Source organism: Peromyscus californicus, unplaced genomic scaffold (genome assembly GCF_007827085.1).
Source record: "Peromyscus californicus insignis strain IS unplaced genomic scaffold, ASM782708v3 Scaffold_4__1_contigs__length_199733344, whole genome shotgun sequence".
NCBI lineage: Eukaryota > Metazoa > Chordata > Mammalia > Rodentia > Cricetidae > Peromyscus > Peromyscus californicus.
In genome coordinates, this window is record NW_026294562.1 from 190,003,140 (window position 1) to 190,018,427 (window position 15,288).

General features: G+C 40.1%; 1 long non-coding RNA gene across 1 annotated transcript in view; it reads left to right on the forward strand.

The window, feature by feature from the left end:
• Positions 1 to 15,288, forward strand: part of LOC128124748 (uncharacterized) — a 47,081-nt gene that overhangs the window by 30,949 nt on the left and 844 nt on the right. The gene's annotated exons all lie outside the window — the stretch shown is intronic.

The following is a 15,288-nucleotide window of genomic DNA, read 5'->3' on the forward strand; positions in this document are numbered from 1 at the left end:
TGTTTGCAGGCTGTAGGGAAAATATTGATCAGGAGGTGGTGGAGGTGGGTGGCCACTAAATCCCAGAGTCATTAAGAGTTTTATCCCCTTCTCCCAAGGCTTCATGGCCTCTCTGCATCCAAGTTCACAGCTCTGGGCATCATCTGCAGACTACAGGAAGGGCAACAACAGGTCTGATTGTCTCCTGTGGGACTTGCAATTGCAGGGTCATCTGTCCTCAGGGCACTGTTCTGAAGAGAGACCCGGGTAGGTACAAGAAGTAAATAGCCCAGTGGCTGAAGTAAAATATTTCTTTCATACTCTACATTCTGGGTGATCTTTGCTTTCCTTAAAGAATTTTTAGAGTAGTTTATCATGGATAATTTAGACATACAAACAAACAACCAGTAGAAAACAACAAATATCCATGTCATTGTAGAGTCATGAGAAATCCTCCCAAGTGACTGAGCCTTTTTTCTGTCATTTGAAAACAGATCCTAAGGCTGCCACGATGGTTTTCAGATAAAATCACTTGATACACAAACCTGATGACCTGTGTGTGATACTAAGAACCCCCATAGAGGTAGAAGGAGAGAACCAACTCTACAAAGTTATCCTCTGACTCCACTCACAAGCCATGGTGCGCACATACACACACATACACAAAAACACACACTAACACACATACACACACACACTATTTATACATACGAAAAAGATATACTCAGGTAAGAAGACAAATTCTAAACTCTGTTACTCCAACATATGAGTATAATTTTCTAACGTAATCATAATTCTCACACTGAAGCCTTAAATAGAGCCAAATTGATGGCTCAGCACCTTAGCAAGTAAAGGCAGCCTGATGATCCTCATTAAATGTACAGGTCGTAGGTGATGAGAGAAAAGAACTGACTTCTCAAACTTATCCTCTGACCTCCACATAGTGCTTTGGCACTTGCATGTCCAAAAACATAGATGGGAACATGCACACACAACTCTATCAATCAATAGATGTATAAAATTAAAAACAGATAAATAAAAACCAGCAATAATCCAGTTCACTAATATATATGCCTATGCTTATTGAACTTTCACTTTCAATAATTTGATCTTTACTTAGATATCAGGATATAATGGAAGTTCACACTCTTTAATTGATAGATAATTCTTTTTTTCCTTTTTATTAAAAGATTTTCTATTCATTTTACATATCAACCATAGATTTCCCCTGTCCTCCCTCCTCCCACCCCCTAGGCTTTTCCCCTAACCCACCCCCTATTCCCACTTCCTCCAAGACAAGGTCTCCCATGGGGAGTCAGCAGAGCCTGGTACATTCAGTTGAGGCAGGTCCAAGCCCCTCCTCCCTGTACCAAGGCTATACAAAGTGTCTTACCATAGGCACTAGGTTCCAAAAAGCCAGCTCATGCACTAAGGACAGGTCTCAGTCTCACTGCCTGGGGGCCCCCTAAACAGTTGAAGCTAAACAATTGTCTCACTTATCCAGAGGGCCTAGCCCAATGCCATGGGGGCTACTCAGCTATTGGTCCACAGTTCATGTGTTTCCACTAGTTTGGCTAGTTGTCTCTGTACTTTTTCCAATCATGGTCTCGATGTCTCTTGCTCATAGCATCCCTCCTCTCTCTCTCATCGATTGGACTCCTGGAACTCCGCCTGGGACCGGGCCGTAGATCTCTGCATCTGCTTCCATCAGTCACTGGATGAGGGTTCTATGATGTCAGTTGGGGTATTCAGCCATCCGACCACCAGAGTAGGTCAGGTCAGGCATACTCTTGACCATTGCCAGCAGTCAATGATGGAGTCATCTTTGTGGATTCCTGGGGACCTCCCCAGCACTCTGCTTCTCCCTAGCCCCATGGTGCCTTCATTTATTATAGTACCTCTTTGTTTGTTCTCCCACTCTGTTCCTGATCCAGCTCAAACCTTCCGCTCCCCTAAACTCTCATTCCCCCATCCCTTGCCCTCCATTACCCACCCTTAACCCCAGTTTGCTCATGTAGATCTCATCCATTTCCCGTCTCTGGGCGATCCCTGTGTCTATTCTACTTACAAGCTAGTCTCCCTGGAGCTGTGGGTTGCAGTGCAGTTATCCTTTGCCTTACATCTAGTATCCACTTATGAGTGAGTAATACTATGTTTGTCTTTCTGAGTCTGGGTTACCTCACTCAGGATATTTTCTAGTTCCATCCATTTGCCTGCAACATGATGTCATTGTTTTTCTCTGCTGAGTAGTAACCATTGTGTATATGTACCACATTTTCTTTATGCATTCTTCAGTTGAGGGACATCTGGGTTGTTTCTAGGTTCTTGCTATTACAAATAATGCTGATATGAACATAGTTGAGCATGTGTCTTTGTGGTAAGATTGAGCATTCCTTGGGTATATGCCCAAGAGTGCTATAGCTAGTTCTTGAAGAAAATTGATTCCCAATTTTCTGGAAAAAAAAAAAAAAACGCCATACTGATTTCCAAAGTGGCTGTACAAGTTTGCATTCCCACCAACAGTGGAGGAGTGTTCCCCTTGCTCCACATCCTCTCCAACATAAACTGTCTTCAGTGTTTTTGATCTTAGCCATTTTGACAGGTGTAAGGTGATATCTCAGAGTTGTTTGGATTTTCATTTCCCTGATGACTAAAGATGTTGAGCAATTCCTTAAATGTCTTTCAGCCATTTGACATTCTTCTGTTGAGAATTCTCTGTTCAGCTCTATAGCCCATTTTTTAGTTGGACTTTTAGGTATTTTGATGTCTAGTTTCTTAAGTTCTTTACATATTCTGGAGATCAGCCCTCTGTCAGATGTGGGGTTGGTGAAGATCTTTTTCCATTCTATAGGCTGTTGTTTTGTCTTATTGACCATGTCCTTTGCTCTACAAAAGCTTCCCAATTTCAAGATGTCCCATTTATTAATCATTGTTCTCAATATGTGCTACTAGTGTTACATTTAGGAAGTGATCTCTGGTGCCAATGCATTCAAGACTACTTCCTTCTTTCTCTTCTATCAGGTTCAGAGTAACTGGATTTATGTTGAGGTCTTTGATCCACTTGGCTTAAGTTTTGTTCAAGGTGACAGATATGGATCTATTTTCAATCTTCTACATGTTGACATCCAGTTATACCAGCACAATTTGTTGAAGATGCTTTCTTTTTCCATTGTACAGTTTTGGCTTCTTTATCAAAAATTAGGTGTTCATACATGTGCGGATTAATGTCAGGGTCTTCAGTTTAGTTCCATTGGTCCACATATCAGTTTTTATGCCAGTATCAAGCTGTTTTTATTACTGTAGCTCTATAGTAGAGCTTGAAGTCAGGCATCATGATGCCTCCAGAGGTTGCTTTATTGTATATGATTCTTTTAGCTATCTGTGGTGGTATTGTGTTCCCCAAAATATTGTGGACCCTAATAAACTTATCTGGGGTCAGAGAACAGAAAAGCCACTAGATACTTAGGATAGGCAGTGGTAGCACATGCCTTTAATCCTAGCATTCCAGAGGCAGAAATCCATCTGTTCAAGGATACAGCCAAGCATGGTGACTTACACCTTCAATCCCAGAAAGCAAGACTTTAATCCCAGGGAGTGATGACAGAAAGCAGAAAGGTATATAAGGCATGAATTCCAGAAACTAGAAGCATTTTGGCTGGTTAAGCTTTTAGGTTTTGAGCAGCACAGTTCAGCTGAGAGCCATTCAGATATGAGGACACAGAGGCTTCCAGTCTGAGGAAACAAAATCAGCTGAGAAGTTGGCCGGGTGAGGTTAGCTGTGGCTTGTTCTGTCTCTCTGATCTTCCAGTATTCACCCCAATAACTGGCCTCAGGTTTGATTTTATTAATAAGACCTTCTAAGATTCCTGCTACAGCTATTCTGGGTTTTTTGTTTTTCCATACGAAGTTGAGTATTGTTCTTTCAAGGTCTGTGAAGAATTGTGTTGGGATTTTGATGGGTATTGCATTGAATCTGCAGATTGCTTTTGGTAAGATTGCCATTTTTACTATGTTAATCCTACCTATCCATGAGCATGGGAGATCTTTCCATTTTCTGATCTTCTCAAGTTCTTTCTTCAGAGACTTAAAGTTCTTGTCATACAGGTCCTTCATTTGCTTAGTTACAGTTACCCCAGGTATTTTATATTATTTGTGGCTATTGTAAAGGGTGATGTTTCTTTGATTTCTTTCTCAGCCTGTTTGTCATTTGTATATAGGAGGGCTACTGGTTTTTTTTAATTAATCTTGTATCCTGCCACCTTACTGAAGGTGTTTATCAAATGTAAGAGTTCCTTGGTGGATTTTTTGGGGTCACTTATATATACTATTATATCATCAGCAAATAGTGAAAGTTTGATTTCTGCCTTTCCAATTTTTATGCCCTTGATCTCCTTTTGTTGTCTTATTGCTCTAGCTAGAACTTCAAGTACTATATTGAATAAGTATGGGGAGAGTGGACAGCCTTGTCCTGTTCCTGATTTTAGTGGAGTTGCTTTGAGTTTCTCTTCATTTAACTTGGTTGTTGCTGTTGGCTTGCTGTAAATTGCCTTTATTATGTTTAGTTAAGTTCTTGTATTCCTGATCTCTCCAAGATCTTTATCATAAAGTGGTTTTGGATTTTGTAAAATGTCTTTTCAGCATCTAATAAAATGATCATGTGGTTTTTTTCTTTCAGCTTTTTTATATGTGTATTACATTGACAGACTTTCCTATGTTGAACCAAATTTGCATCTGTGGGATGAAGCCTACTTGATCATGGTGGATATTTTTTTCATGTGTTCTTGGAGTCTGTTTGCCAATATTTTATTAAGTATTTTTGTATCGGTGTTCATGAGGTAGATTGGTCTGTAATTCTCTTTCTTTGTTGCATTTTTGTTTGGCTTGTGAAGCAGAATAACTGTAGCCTCATAAAAGGAGTTTGGTATAGTTCCCTCTGTTTCTATTATGTGGAACAATTTAAAGAACATTGGTATTAACAATTCTTTGAAGATCTGGCTTAATTCTGTGTTGAAACCATCTGGTCCTGGGCATTTTTTGGTTGGGAGACTTTTAATGGCTGTTTCTATTTCCTTAGCTCTATTTAAAAAGTTTATCTGGTCTTGATTTAACTTAGGTATGTGGTACCTATCCAGAAAATTATCCATTTCATTTAGATTTTCCAATTTTGTGGAGTACAGGATTTTGAAGTATGACTTGATGATTCTCTGGATTTCTTTGTTGTCAGTTGTTATGTCTCCCTTTTCATTTCTGATTTTGTTGATTTGGATGCTCTCTCTCTGCCTATTGGTTAGTCTGGATAAGGGCTTGTCTATCTTGCTGATTTTCTCAAAGAACCAACTCTTTATTTCATTGATTCTTTGTATTGTTCTCTTTGTTTCTATTTTATTGATTTCAGCCCTCAATTTGATTATTTCCTGGCATCTGTTAATCCTGGGTGAGTTTGCTTCTTCTTGTTCTAGAGCTTTCAGGTGTGCTGTGAAGTCACTAGTGTGAGATTTCTCCAACTTCTTTATGTGGTCATTTAGTGCTATGAATTTCCCTGTTAGCACTGCTTTCATAGTGTCCCATAAGTTTGGGAATATAGTACATTCATTTTCATTGATCCCTAGGAAGTCTTTAATTTCTTTCTTTATTTCTTCCTTGACCCATTGGTGATTCAATTGAGCATTATTCAGTTTCCATGAGATTGTAGGCTTTCTGTAGTTTTTGTTGCTGTTGAAATCTAACTTTAAATTATGGTGGTCTGTTAGAACACAGGAGGTTATTCCAATTTTTTTGTATCTGTAGAGGTTTGCTTTGTGACTGAGTATGAGGTCGAATTTGGAGAAGGTTCCATGGGGTGCTGAGAAGAAGGTATATTCTTTTTTGTTAGGATGGAATGTTCTGGAGCTATAGATTAAGTCCATTTGAGTCATAGCATCATTTAAGTCCCTTCTTTCTCTGTTAAGTTTTGATCTGGCAGATCTGTCCAGTGGTGAGAGTGGAGTGTTGAGGTCTGCCACTATTAATGTGTGGGGTTTTATGTGTGTTTTAAGCTTTAGTAATGTTTCTTTTACATATGTGGGTGCCTTTGTATTGGGGGAATAAATGTTCAGAATTCAGACTTCAATTTGCTGGATCTTTCCTGTGATGAGTATGTAAAGCCATTCTTGATATCTTTTGATTGATTTTAGTTTGAAGTCTATTTTGTTGGATATTGGCATAGCTACACCAGTTTGTTTCTTAAGACCGTTTGATTGGAAAGTCTTTTCCCAGCCTTTTACTCTAAGGTAGTGTCTATCTTTGAAGTTGAGGTGTGTTTCTTGTATGCATCAGAAAGATGGGTCCTGCTTTCATATCCATTCTGTTAGCCTGTGTCTTTTTATAGGTGAATGAATTCCATTGATATTAAGGGATATTAATGACCAGTGATTATTCATTCCTGTTATCTTTTGGTGGTAGTGTGTGTGTACTTCTCTTCTTTGGTATTTACTACTGTGGGGTTATCTATTACCTGTGTTTTCATGGGTGTATCTGACTTCCTTAGGTTGGAATTTTCCTTCTAGTGTTTTCTCTACGGCTGGGTTTGTGGATAGGTATTGCTTAAATCTGGTTTATACTTGGAATGTCTTGTTCACTCCATCTATGGTGATTGAAAGTTTTTCTGTGTATATTAGTCTAGGCTGGCATCCATGGTCTCTTAGTGTCTGCGTTTCATCTGTCCAGGTCCTTCTGACTTTCAAAGTCTCCATTGAGAATTTGGGTGTTATTCTGATGGGTTTGCCTTTATAGGTCACTTGGCCTTTTTCCTTTGCTGCTCTCAATATTCTTTCCTTATTCTGTATGTTTAGTTGTTAATTATTATGTGGCGAGGGGACTTTTGCAGGAGTCTAGTCTGTTTGGTGTTCTATAGGCTTCTTGTACCTCATAGGCATTTCCTTCTTTAAGTTGAGAAAGTTTTCTTCTATGATTTTGTTGACTATATTTTCTGTGCCTTTGAGTTGGTATTCTTCTCCTTCTTCTATCCCTATTATTCATAGGTTTGGTCTTTTCATGGTGTCCCAGATTTCCTGGACATTTTGTGTTATGACTTTTTTGGCTTTTGTATTTTCTTTGACTGACAAAAATATTTCCTCTATTGTATCCTCTACACCAGAGATTCTCTCTTCCATCTCTTGAATTCTGTTGGCTAACCTTGCTTCTGTGTTTTCTGTTCATTTATTCAGATTTTCTATTTCTAGCATTCCCTCTGTTTGTGTCTTCTTCATTGTTTCTATTTCACTTTTCAGGGCTTGAACTGTTTCCCTCACCTGTTAAATTGCTTTTTCATGGTTTTCTTGGCTTTCTTTAAGGGATTTATTGATTTCTTCCAATTTTTTGTCTTTCCTTAATTTCTTTATTGATTTCTTCCAATTTTTTGTTTGTCTTTTCAATTTTATTTTTCATTTTTTTCTTGAAAGGCCTCTAGCATCTTCATGAAGCTATTTTTAAGGTTGCTTTCTTCTGCTTCTTCTACCTTGTGATGTTCATGTCTTGCTGTTGGAGGAGGGCTAGGTTCTGGTGATGCCATATTGCTTTTCATGTTGTTGTATCTATTTTTGCCTTTGCATCTGCCCATCTCCTCCTCTAATAGGTATAAGAGGTGCCTGTGTCTGAACGAGTTGCTATTGGTCCAATCTGTGCTTGTTGTGTCTGTGTCTCAGGGGGCCCCTCTGGGTCCAATCTGGGCTCATGTCTAATTGGAGCTGGCAGATTCTGTATCTCAAGGAGCTGCACTTGGTCTAACCCAAGCTAGTTGATTCTATGAGTCACAGAGCCACTCTTGGTCTTATCGGGGTTCTTGGTTCAGTTAGAGCTAACAGATTCTGTGTCTCAGGAAGCCTCTCTTGGTCCAATGAGAACTGGCAGATTTTATATCTCAGAAAGACACTCCTGGTCCAATGAGGGCTGGCAGATTCCCTGTCTCTGGAGATTACTCTTGGTTCAATGAGAGCTCTTGGTCCAATGAGAGCTGGTGGTTTGGTTTCTGTGCCTGAGGAAGTTACTCTTGGTCAAATGAGAGCTGGTGGTTTGGCTTCCATGCCTCAGGATGGGGTCACAGGTGGATGGGTGTTGAGGCAGGGTGTGGAACTTGTAGATTGCAGGGTCCAATGGGGGTTTTGGGTGTGTGGGAACCTTCCTGCAGGAGTTTTCCCTCCTGGCTGGCAACTGGGGCAGAGTTGGGTAGGGGTTCCTGGGGACAGGCTGTGTCCCAGGGCCTAGGACCTAGGGGCAGGACTCTGGGTATGGGAAGAGTGACTCACCTCTTGGTCCAATGAGAGCTAGCAGTTTGGTTTTCTTGCCTCAGGAAATTACTGGGGTCACAGGCATATGGGTATAGTTGTGGAATATGGAACTAGTAGATTTCAGGGTCTGATGGGGAGTTTCCGGGGGGGGGGGGGCTTTCTGCAGGAGTTTTCCCTGCTGGCCGGCAACTGGCACAGATTTGGGTGTGGGTTCCTGGGGACTGGCTATGTCCCAGGGACTGGGTCCAATAGATAATTCTTTATTAATACAAGCTTTATTGAGACATAATTCACATACTGTGCGGTTCATTCATTTACATTATGCAACTTTTATTTTTTTCCGTTTCTATTAAGAAATTTTTTGTTCATTCCACATACCAATGACAGATCCTCCCTCATCTCTCCTCCCACTTCCTCCCAGCCTTCTCCCACCACAAGCCACCTCACAGCCCCTCATCTGAAAAGGTATGGTCTCCCATGGGGATTCTGGTACATTCATCTGAGGCTGGTCCAAGCCTCTCCTCCTGGATCAAGGCTGTGCAATTGTCCCACCATAGGCAATTGGCTCCAAAAAGCCAGTTCATGCACCAGGGACAGATTCTATTCCCAGTGTCAGGGGCCCCTCAAACAGACCAAGCTACACAATGGTCTCAACCATGCCGAGGGCCCAGTCCAGTCCCATACAGGCTCCACAGCTGTCAGTCCAAAGTTCATGAGTTCCCACTAGCTTGGTTCGCTTGTGTCTGTAAGTTTCCCCATCATGGTCTTGATGCACCTTGCTCATAGAATCCCTCATCTCTTTCTTCAACTAGACTTCAGAGCTTGGCCTGGTGCTTGGCTGTGGCTCTCTAGATCTGTTTCTATCACTTATTGGATGAAGGCTCTATGATGATAGTTAGGGTATTCAACAATCTAATCACCTGGGTAGGCCAGATCAGGCACCCCCTCTACCACTGCTAGTAGTCTAAACTAGGGTCATCCATGTGGATTTCTGGGAATTTCTCTAGCACCAGGTTTCTCCTATCCCCATGATATCTCCCTCTATCAAGAAATCTCTTTCATTGCTCTCCCATTCCACCAATGTTCCAGCTCAACCACCCCATTTCCCCATGCTCATATCCACCACCCCTTACAATCCAATGCTCCCCCTCATGCCCCAGTTTACTCTGGGAATCTCATCTATTTCCCATTCCCAGGGCATTCCATGCACCCCTCTTAGGGACCTCCTTGTTACCTAGCTTCTCTTAAACTGTGGGTTGTAAGCTGGTTATCCTTTGCTTTACTTCTACTATCCACTTATGAGTGAGTACATACCATGTTTGTCTTTCTGAGTCTGGGTTACCTCACTCAGGATGATATTTTCTTTTTCCATCCACTTGCCTGCCAATTTCTTGATGTCATAGAATTTTACTGCTGAGTAGCACTCCATTGTGTATATGTACCACATTTTGTTTATCCATTCTTTGGTTGAGGGTCATCTAGGTTGTATCCAAGTTCTGACTACTATGAATAATGTGGCGATGAACAACATACTTGAGCAAGTGTCCTTGTGGTATGATTGAGCATTCCTTGAGTATATGTCTAAGAGTGGTATCATTGGGTTTGAAGTAGACTGAGTCCCAATTTCCTGAGAAACCACCATACTTATTTCCAAAGTGGCTGTACAAGTTTTCACTCCCACCAATGGAGGAGAGTTCCTCTGGCTCCACATCCTCTCCAACATAAGCTGTCCTCAGTTTTTTTGATCTTAACCATTTTGACAGGTGTAAGGTGTTTATCTCAGAGTTGTTTTGATTTGCATTTCCCTGATGACTAAAGATGTTGAGCAATTCCTTAAATGTCTTTCAGCCATTTGACATTCTTTTTTTTTTTTTAATTTATTTTGCAATACAATTCAGTTCTACATATCAGCCACGGATTCCCTTGTTCTCCCCCCTCCCATCCCCCTCACCTTCCCCCCAACACCCCCCCATTCCCATCTCCTCCAGGGCAAAGCCTTCCCCACAGACTGAGGTCAACCTGGTAGACTCAGTCCAGGTAGGTCTAGTCCCCTCCTCCCAGGCCGAGCCAAACAATCCTGCATAGGCCCCAGGTTTCAAACAGCCAACTCATGCAATGAGCACAAGATCTGGTCCCACTGCCTGGATGCCTCCCAAACAGATCAAGCCAATCAACTGTCTCACCCATTCAGAGGGCCTGATCCAGTGGGGACCCCTCAGCCATTGGTTCATAGTTCATGTGTTTCCATTCATTTGGCTATTTGTCCCTGTGCTTTATCCAACCTTGGTCTCAACAATTCTCGCTCATATAAACCCTCCTCATTCTCGCTAATTGGACTCCCAGAGATCCACCCGGGGCCTAGTCATGGATCTCTGCATCCAGATCCCTCAGTAGTTGGATGAGGTTTCTAGCACAACAATTAGGGTGTTTGGCCATCCCATCACCAGAGTAGGTCAGTTCAGGCTGTCTCTCGACCATTGCCAGCAGTCTGTTGTGGGGGTATCTTTGTGGATTTCTGTGGGCCTCTCTAGCACTTTGCTTCTTCCTATTCTCATGTGGTCTTCATTTACCATGGTCTCCTATTCCTTGTTCTCCCTCTCTGTTGTTGATCCAGCTGGGATCTCCCGCTCCCCCAAGCTCTCTTTCCCTCAACCCTTGCCTTTCATTACCCCCCCTCATGTCCAGGCTGTTCATGTAGATCTCATTCCATTTCTCTGTCATTGGGCGATCCCTGTGTCTTTCTTGGGGTCCTGTTTTCCAGGTAGTCTCCCTGGTGATGTGAGTAGCAGACAAGTCATCCTTGTTTCATGTCTAGTATCCTGCTATGAGTGAGTACATACCATGTTTGTCTTTCTGAGTCTGGGTTACCTCACTCAGGATGATTTTTTCTAGATCCATCCATTTGTCTGCAGACCTCATGATGCCATTGTTTTTCTCTGCTGAGTAGTATTCCATTGTGTATATATACCACATTTTGTTTATCCATTCTTCAGTTGAAGGGCATCTGGGTTGTTTCCATGTTCTGGCTATTACAAACAATGCTGATATGAACATAGCTGAACAAGTGCTCTTATGGTGTGGTTGAGCATTTCTTGGGTATATGCCCAAGAGTGGTATAGCTGGATCTTGGGGGAGATTGATTCCCAATTTTCTAAGAAAGCGCCATATTGATTTCCAAAGTGGTTGTACAAGCTTGCATTCCTACCAGCAGTGGAGGAAAGTTCCCCTAGCTCCACATCCTCTCCAGCATAAGGTGTCTTCAGTGTTTTTGATCTTAGCCATTCTGACAGGCGTAAGGTGGTATCTCAGAGTTGTTTTGATTTGCATTTCCCTGATGATTAGGGATGTTGAGCAGTTCCTTAAATGTCTTTCGGCCATTTGAGTTTCCTCTGTTGAGAATTCTCTGTTTAGTTCTATAGCCCATTTCTTAATTGGACTGTTAGGTATTTTGATGTCTAGTTTCTTAAGTTCTTTACATATTCTGGAGATCAGCCCTCTGTCAGATGTGGGGTTGGTGAAGATCTTTTTCCATTCTGTAGGCTGTTGTTTTGTCTTATTGACCATGTCCTTTGCCCTACAAAGCTTCTCAGTTTCAGAAGATCCCGTTTATTGATTGTTGTTCTCAGTTTGTGCTACTACTGTTCTATTTAGGATGTGGTCTCCTGTGCCAATGCATTCAAAGCTACTTCCTACTTTCTCTTCTATCAGGTTCAGTTTAACTGAATTTATATTGAGGTCTTTGATCCACTTGGACTTGAGTTTTGTGTATGCAGATAGACATGGATCTATATGCAATCTTCTGTATGTTGACATCCAGTTATACCAGCACCATTTGTTGAAGATGTTTTCTTTTTACCATTGTACGGTTTTGGCTTCTTTGTTGAAAATCAGGTGTTCACAGGTATGCGGATTAATGTCAGGGTATTCAATTAGATTCCTTTGGTCCATATGTCGATTTTTATGTCAATGCCAAGCTGTTTTTATTACTATAGCTCTAAAGTAGACCTTGAGGTCAGGGATGGTGATGCCTCCAGAAGTGGCTTTATTGTTCAGGATTATTTTGGATATCCTGGGTTTTTTGTTTTTCATATGAACTTGAGGATTGTTCTTTCCAGGTCTGTGAAGAATTGTGTTGGGATTTTGATGGGGGTTGCACTGAATCTGTAGGGTGCTTTTTGTAAGATTGTCATTTTTGTTATGTTGATTCTACCTTTCCATGAGCATGGGAGAACTTTCCATTTTCTAATATCTTCTTCCATTTCTATCTTCAAAGACTTAAAGTTCTTGTCATACAGCTCTTTCACTTGCTTAGAGTTACTCCAAGGTATTTGGTATGATTTGTGACTATTGTAAAGGGTGATGTTTCTCTAATTTCTTTCTTGACCCATTTATCATTTGTATATAGGAGGGTTACTGATTTTTTTAGTTAATCTTGTATCCTACCACATTGCTGAAGGTGTTTATCAGCTGTAAGTGTTCCCTGGTAGAATTTTTGGGTGACTTATGTATACTATCATATCATCTGCAAAAATGGAAAGTTTGATTTCTTCCCTTTCAATTTGTATCCCCTTGATCTCCTTTTGTTGTCTTATTGCTCTAGCTAGAACTTTGAGTACTATATTGAATAGATATGAGGAGAGTGGAAGCCTTGTCTTGTTCCTGATTTTAGTGGATTGCTTTCAGTTGCTCTCCATTCAATTTGATGTTGGCTGTTGGCTTGCTGTAAATTGCCTTTATTATGTTTAGGTATGTTCCTTGTATTCCTAATCTCTCCAAGATTTTTATCATGAAGAGGTGTTGTATTTTGTCAACAGCTTTTTCAGAAACTAATGAGATGATCGTGTGTTTTTTTCTTTCAGTTTGTTTTTGTGATGTATTATACTGACAGATTTTCATATGTTGAGCCCTCCATGCCTCCCTGGGATGAAGCCTACTTGATCTTTTCTTAGAAATCAGGATATAAGGGAAGTCCACACTCTGTAATTGGTGGATAATGCTTTTTTAAAACAAACTTTATTGAGACATAATTCACATAGTGTACAACTCATCCATTAACATTTACTTTATGCAACTACTCAGGTATGAGATTACATCTAAAATCCCAACACTCAGGATGCTGAAGCAGGACAATTGATATAAGTTTGAAGCCAACATGGTTGATGTGGAAAGAGACTGTGCCAAATAAATAAATAAAAGGATGACAATTTAGTAGAGTCTTACAACCAAGTCATTTTTTAATTAAGCATGGAGTTCAGCATGAGCACATGAGTTCAGGTGCACACAGAGACCAGGGTGATGAATCCTCTGGAGCTGGAATTACAGGTGGCTGTGAGCTGCCTGATGTGAGTTCTGGCAACCAAACTGAGTCCTCTGGAGGAGGAGTGAGTGTGCTGAATCTTTGAGCCACCTCTAGAGCCTTACCAAACAAATTTGAGACCTTCATCACCCCAGAAGGAACTACTGCACCCTTTAGGCTACACTCTTCACCTCCAATCTCCCCTCCACAAACCTCAATATAAATATAATATAACTCTTTCACGGTTTGCTTCTTCATAGATTCCAACATTAAAACATATTATGATCTTTATCTAGATTTTTTAACTCAGTATAAAATTCTCAATATTTAACCGCATATTAAACAGCATTCTATTTCTTTTATATTTATTTCTTATTGCCAAATAATGTCCTAGGGATGAGTAAGTCATACAAAACTTTGATAAATTGATAAATATTTTGAGTATTTCAACTTTTAGTGCCTAAATAATGCTTCTCTGAATATTCATTTACAGTCCTTGCAGACATGTTTTTATTTTTCTTGAGTAAATATCTACAAGTGAGATTGTTAAATCACATAGTAAGTCTGTGCAGTAACTGTCAGTCAAAGGTTCTATACCCACTATTAATGATCTCAATAGGTTGATTATAAATGCAATTGCTTTCTAAAGGAAAAAAAGGGCTATCATATGGATATGATAGGATGAAAGAATAGATTAATGAACCTACTTTTAAAGATCAACAACTTGTTTGAAATGTTTTACATTGGTGTAGATTTTAGTTTATTGACACAAATTTAAAGTTAATTTTGTTATACTGTGTGTATATTTCTACTCATGTTTAAGGTATTATATTTGTACAACTCATCTAAAATTGTAATGGATAATTAAAAATAGATTAATAATGAGTCATCTATGAGAATCATACTTGTAGCCATGTTACTTAAGTTTTCTAGGTATACATAGATATATTTCAGATGGATAGGTAATGTTCAAAGACTTCAAAGACCTACAGAATATGGCATTTTAAATCTTTTAAAAATTTAGACTTTCTGGACAGTGAGACATGTCTGCTCCTGACAGCACTGATTTACTTCAGAGAGGAGGATGGGCATCGAAGATGCTCTGCATGGATTTTGTCTTTTTCTTGACAAAAATAGCCATTTGGGCAAGAAACTGTCCTTGCCTGGACTACTTAAAAAAATGTATCAACTGGACATGCAGGACCCATAGAAAGATGACCACTAAACTTTGCTTGACAAAATGGTCCTTCAGGTCCCTGCTTTGCAGAAAAAAAAAATGCCAAACATTCTACAGAACACAGAGAAAAGTGACTGAGAGACTCTAGGCCTATGGGCTAAAGACAGATGCCCCAACTTTACAAAAAAACTTTAGGTGACTGTCCAAGCTACCAGCTGTCTCTGTCTACTCTCCCAAGACTCTCAAAAGTAGTTGAAGCCTTCTCCCATTTCTCAGGTAAAATTAAATCCTTCTGAGGTCTTTGATGTAGTTAATGACTAGATAGTTATAATATCCTTAGTTATAATAAGAGATAAGTTAGATATAAAAGCTTAGACTCACAAATATAAGATAGATAGGATATCATCTTTAATTTTGCCAAATACAAATAGACTAGATATTGTAACTGTAATTCTTTCTTACTAGATAACTTTTTTGTTGTATGTAATTTTACTATGTTAAAGTTAAAATCTACCTTTAAAAAAACAGAAAAGGGGAAGTGCTGTGGGATGTCCTGTATGTTGTGAATAAAT